General features: G+C 40.1%; 1 protein-coding gene across 1 annotated transcript in view; it reads left to right on the forward strand.

Moving 5' to 3' along the window:
- LOC138163341 (glycosyltransferase 1 domain-containing protein 1-like) overlaps positions 1–6,668 on the forward strand; it is a 107,379-nt gene that overhangs the window by 99,375 nt on the left and 1,336 nt on the right. The window lies entirely within an intron of this gene.

Here is a 6,668-nt window from a genome sequence, read left to right on the forward strand (position 1 = left end):
CCTCCCTCCCTTCCTTCCTCCCTCCCTTCCTTCCTTCCTTCCTTCCTTCCTTCCTTCCTTCCTTCCTTCCTTCCTTCCTTCCTTCCTTCCTTCCTTCCTTCCTTCCAAAGGCAAAACTACTTTAATCATTCTAGGAGAGCATCTTGTATATAGAGCACAAGAGGACTATGAATAGGGTGATAGAAAGAACACTAGAAAGAGTTAGGAAGCCTCAGTTCAAAGTTCAGCTCCTCTTCTTGCTGGGTGCCCTTACACTGGAAGGTCATAGTCTCCCAGAATTTAAGTTGCCTCATCTGTAAAACATTATATAATATCTTCTGCCTACCTCATAGGGTTATGGTACAAAAGCATAAGAATGTATAAATAAGCAGTAAGAAAATTGCTTTATAAATGTAAGCTATTATTAGGCAGTACTAATTAGCTGGAACATCAACTCCTCCCTTAAGTATTTGATGGGGAAAGGTCATGCGGTGAGGGTGAGGTGTGCTAGGTGGACACTTCTGCTACAATCCTGGTCCCACAAGTCCTGTGACCAGCTGGTAGGAAGATGTGAATGAGAGTCATACAGGATGGATGGGTGGGACCAGTTTGCGATCTGAATCACTGGACAGGATGTGATCACAGATCCATGAGAGTATTTTCATGTAATCTCTACCAGCACACGCCCACCACCAGCATCACTAAGGGGGGAGGCGTCTAGGCAATCTACAAATCAGATTCTTTTGAATTAGAAACATCCTCCCCATGTATTTTGGCACTGCACCCAGCACTCTGCAGATAAGGATAAGACTATTATGCTCATCATTTATTTTAAATTCTAATGTCCCTCATATCTAGTCACAGATTGTGGTTTTTCCCCCCTACTCAGTATCTATCTGCAAAAGCATTTTAATAGCTATTTTTTATATTTAATTTTAAAATAATTTATGTAAATTGCTAAGTTACTCTAGGAAGACATGCTATTATTTTGGCACGTCAATGAGGGTAAAAATGATTCCTGTAGCTGTGATTTAGGAGGGAGGATGAAGACCTCTGTTGTGTTGTCGAAGGCTCTGCTTATATGCCTCCCAAGGGTTACTTGCTGCTGCTCTTTCATCATTTCCCTTTCCCAGTTAGTTCTTATTCATGACGAGTCCACAGGAAGACATCTACTTCTTACACTTGAGGAGAATTTCACAGGATAGCTATTTATATGTTACCACATGGCAGTGTACAATACATTGAATGTGGTAGTGATTGGCATCCATGTGACCAAGGTATAAGGCAGCCAGGTGAAACATTCTAGCAAGGCTAATGGTTGACCTTACCTAGCACTTTAAGATTTGCAGAGGGCTTTACTTACTACAGAATAGGAATAGGTAATCAGACCTGTGATTTCATTGGCATCTGGAACTTGAGTGAAGAGACTCCCTCTACCAATTCAAGTTGGCACCTCTGAAATTCATCATGGAGAGTTTGGGTAGGTCACTGACTTGCTCCAGATCGCAGGACTCCATCTTGGTCTTCTGGCTGTCCATTGTGCCACGCTTCGTCTCTTGACATACAAAACATTCTGAATATTGTGCTAATATGACGTTCCACTCTGAGATAAACATCCACCTAAGAACTTATTCTGTATTCTCATTTCTTCCATTGTCATTTCTATCCTGTCTTTTTCCCCCTAGCCCATCACACCAGCTCTGTCTTCATTGTATTCTCTTATAGTTTTGACCTATAGTTAATCCATCCATTTGGCCTCTTTTGTTCTTCTCTCTGTGCTCAGCCAGTCCTTGGCCTGTATATATTTTCCTCTTTTTAAGGTTGTAGCCCCACCTGCTAAAGGGTAGGGGGTTGTTTTGTTTCTGTCTTTGCATCCACAGCGTGTAACCCAGTATTTTGCTCATAGGAGGTGTTGAAGTGATTGGCCATTATGCATTCTTCATCCACATGGTTTTTACACTGCTGATCACTAGAATAATCTCTTAAATCACAGTGAGTGTTGTTAAAAAGACCCTTTAAAAAAAAAAAGCTTCCCCATGCTAGAGTTAATCAGCACAGGTTATCCTGGTAACAAGGGCATCTGAAGGACTTTGCCATTTGTGGGAAGTCTTCCATTTTGCCTTTGGACAAGAGAAAATCCAGAACACTTGGGAAAACCTTTGGTGAGCAGATCTTTCTATTTTATTCCTCTATTTTATTGCAGGTAGGTAGTGGCCCTACCAGTTGCTGATGAAAGACATTTTTTTTTTCTTTTTGGAGGGCAATTGGGGCTAAGTGACTTACCCAAAATCACACAGCTTGTAAGTGTGTCAGGTGTCTGAGGTCAGATTTGAACTCAGGTCCTCCTGACTCCAGGGCTAGTGCTCTTATCACTGTACCACCTAGCCGCCCCAGAAAGAAACTTTCAAAAAATCATTTTCCGACCAATCCTCATATTATATACTATTCAATTCACAGTTGATCTCATGAGTGATAAGAGTTTGATCTTTTGTATGGACTTTCTAGACCCCCTCTAGTTTCACTTGATTCTTTCAGTAGACAAAATTCTCACACGTGCACAGTCCATTTCCTTTTTTTTATTCCAGTTTCCATTATTTGCTATTATTTCGAGCTTTATCCATATTTTATATTTGTATACTGCCACAGAAATGATTCCAAGAAATATTTGGCAGTAGAATAACACCAGTGAGAGAGACCAAGTCATGGGGGGGGGGGGCAAGGACTGGAATAAATGTTTGACAAGCAGTAGATCTGTTTCCTGGCAGCTTATACAGCTCAAAATTGCATAATAAAAGCCTTGAGGAATTTTACCAGGTGGCTTAGAACTTTGGGCCATGAAACGGTTGCCTTGTTCTAAATACTTGTTTCACAGAGGTAAAGAAAGCTACATGCTAAATGCCTCTCCTCCAGATTCTATCATACAATTAGATGCAGTTTTAGTATATGCATTCTTTTATATACAGAAGTCTATTTCTCATTATCTCTAAGTAGCTTACTCAAAAAGACCTCATTAATAACTGGGTAGAATTCAGTTTGGCCTAGAGGAAAATAATCTGAAAGCTAAAATAGACCATGAGAAATGATCTAGTCTGCCCCCTGCCCTCAGGCATCCAGAAGAGATGATTGTCTATTGTCTTATTGAATTTTCCAGACACCTACACTTAACATCCTTAAATTCCCTGGTTCCAATAAAAATATTGTGTCTGTATATACATATATACCTACATACATAAATATACTGTATATATGTACATACATGTAAAAATCTTATGTCTGCTTATAAATCTTTCATATACATAGGACTAAAACTTTAATTTTACTCTCTTAAATCATAATTTGTCTCATGAATGTAGATTATAAAGTCCCTGGGAGCAGGGGTTGTACCTTATCTAACTATCTCCCCAGAACCTAGTAGGCTGTTGTGCCCACATTAGGTACTTAGTAAGTATTTGTCTCATTGTATTTGTCAGGACAAAACTTTGCTTGTATCAGATATCCATATCTATTTTTTATTAGAAGCTGAGGTCTTTGTGAAGAATGTGAGACCTCATTTTCCTCATCTGAAAAAAAAAAAAGAAATAGTGATAACTGGATTTAGACTGTGAGACTTAGGAGGACTTTGAGAGATCATCTAGTCCATACTTTAAATTTACAGCTTCATTTAGTCATTCAAAAACCTGCTTTCCAGCCTTGTTACACATCACTCCCTTTCAAGCACACTGTTCCCCAGTCTGGCCAAATTGGCCACCTGGCTGGTCTACATACACGTTTACTGCCTGTCACCATGCCTCTGAACTGGCCATCTCCCATGCCTAGATTATCCTCAAAGGAAATGAGAGCTTAAAGGAACCCCAGCAGCTGTCTAGACCGCCCCCCCCCATGCACTGAAGAAATCCTTACCATAATATACCTGACCATTGCTCATACAGCCTTTGTTTGAAGATGTCTAAGGAAGGGGAAGCTGTTACCTCTCAAGACAGCAGGTAGCTCTCATTAATAGGGAATTTTTTCTTGAAATATAGCCTAAATTAGTTCTTTTTAACATCTATATCAAGGCAGCTAAGTGGCTCAGTGGTTAGAGCACTAGACCTGGAATAAGGAAGACCTGAGTTCAAATCCAGACTCAGACACTAACTGTATGACCCTGGTCAAATCTCTTCTTTTTGCCTTAATCCACTGGAGAAGGAAATGGCAAGTCATTCTGTCTTTGCCAAGAAAACCTCACGGGCGGTCATGAAGAGCTGGACACAACTGCATAAGTAAATGATGACAACAGAATCTACCCATTATTCCTGGTTCTGCCTCAAGGATTGAGCAGATCATGTCTGATACCACCTCAGTGGGATAGTCCTTTATGTACCTGAATGCAGCTGCCATGAGCCTTTTCTTCCTCAGGCTAAACATCCTTCATACCTTTGACATATGACATATGTGCATCATATGACACAAACTCCAGGCTCTTCGCCATAATTTCTGCTGTCCTCTGGACCCTTGATCTTAACCTTTTTCTTCTTCAGCAGAGGTGCTCAGAACTTAGTGCAGGACTCCAGATACAGTCTGACAAAAGCCAGACAGTGTGACTCACCCTCCTTTGGAGGAATCTTTGCCTCTAAATATAGCTCAAGGTTGTGTTTAGCTTTGATGCCCCATCATAATCATGTTGAATATTGAGCTTTCTATCTATTAAAACCTTCAGGTTGGTTTTGTTTTCAAAACAAATACTGCCTAACTGTGCCTCTTCCATATATTACTGATGAAGCTGATTTTTTTGGACCCCAGTGCAAGATTTTACATTTTTCCTATTGAATTTCATCTTAAAAGATTCAGCCCAATGCTTTAGCCTGTCAAACCCCACCCCCCCTTTTTTTATCACCTTTGTCACCATTTTGTTACTTTCTCTCCAAAGCTTTTTGTCTTTTGGAAACTTAATGAGTATGCCATCCACATCTTTCCTTAAGTCATTGATACAGATGTCAAACAGTGTAGGGTCAAGAACATCTCTGGGTTACTTCCTTGGAGACTTCCTTCCATGTTGGCATTGAGCCATTAGTAACAACTCTGAATTTGGCCATGCATCTGACTCTCACTTTATATCTAATTGCATTCTACTCCAGTCACTATCTTTCCATATTGTCCACAATGAAATTCTTGGTCAAAGCTTCCCTAAAATCTAAGTAGACTATATCCACACCATCCCCTTGTCTCCGAGTTTAGTAATCATGCCAAAAAAGGTGGTGATGCCTGTGTCAGGAGGTGTGTGACATGTTCCATCATAAGTCCTCTGGAGCCATACTCGATCATTGTGCTAATCAGGTATCCAAACTTGTTAGTCTTCACAAAGCTGTTAATATGTAAATTGTTCTCCTGGTTCCATTCACTTCACTCCGTATCAGTTCATACAAATCTTTCTAAGTGTTTCTGAAAGCTTCCCCTTCACCATTTCTTACACCCAATAACTTTTCATCTCATTCACATGCACCATGGTTTGTCCAGTCATTCTCCAATGGGTGGACACGCTACAGGAGCTGACATGGTGGCTCTTTGTTGCCTGTGCTCTCTGAGCTAGATATTCACCAGGCATCTCTTTAACTTTGGTCATTTTTAGGTGTTTTCCAGGAATCAGTTAAACTGATTTAGATCTGACCTATGGTTTGCAGGCTCTCTTCTGTCCCCTTTTTTAGGGGGAAGGGAGTGGTAAAGGGAATGAACCATTTGCCTTTCTCAAGTCATATTGTACCTCTCCTGTTCTCAGCGACCTTGCAGGTATTGAAAATGGTTTGGCAGTCACATCTACCAGGTTTCTCAGTACCAAGAATGTAGTTCATCTGGGTGAAGTGACTTAAATTTATCAAGGGTAGATGTGATGTGCTCTTTCTACATCTTACCTTAAGCATCATCTCCCTCTTAGTCTTTTGTGTTCTGCCATTTGCAGTGCAAAAGTCATTCCAGTGGTTGAGAGAACAGAAGTAAAAGAATTGAGCAGCTCTGTTTTTTCTTACTTATCTTTGTCCCATCCACTTCAAACAAAGGTCCTGTCCCTTCTTTGAACTATTTTTCCTCCCGGTCTAACCTATCTCCTTCTCCTAAAAAAAAAAAAAAATGAAAAACCCTCTTTTGGCTTTAGTTTCCCTTACTAGCCTCAGCTCCTTCAGAGACCAGAACTCCAATACCATTCTATTCTCTTCTCTCCATCCTCTGTCACTTGGCTTTGCTTCCATCTCCTGTATATTTTTCTTCAAAATCTACCTCTTGGAACCCCTGATTTTCTTCAAGGCTCAGCTCAAGTATCACCTTCTACATGAAGCCTTTCCTGATTCTCTCACTCCTCCCCAGCTTTCAATATTCTCTTTCTCTCTCTATCATATATGTTTCTATCTGTTTCTACATAGAAATATATAGATGCATATACACATATCTGTAAGGTCCCTCTCATAAGTATGTGTTTGTATACATATTTGTCCATTCATCTGTCCATTTCTCTATGTATCTATCATCTGTCTAGTCTATCCAATGTCTATCTCTGTCTCCATTTATCTGTCTGTCTGTCTATCTGTCTATCTACCTATCCATCCATCCATTGATCTCTCTATCCATCTGTCTATCTGTCTGTCTCTCCATCATCTATCTATCTATATCTGTCTGTCTATCTATCTATCTATCTATCTATCTATCTATCTATCTATCTATCT

This window comes from Petaurus breviceps, unplaced genomic scaffold (assembly GCF_028583685.1).
Source record: "Petaurus breviceps papuanus isolate PSGF00001 unplaced genomic scaffold, PetGlider_PUasm1.0 100, whole genome shotgun sequence".
Classification (NCBI taxonomy): Eukaryota; Metazoa; Chordata; class Mammalia; order Diprotodontia; family Petauridae; genus Petaurus; species Petaurus breviceps.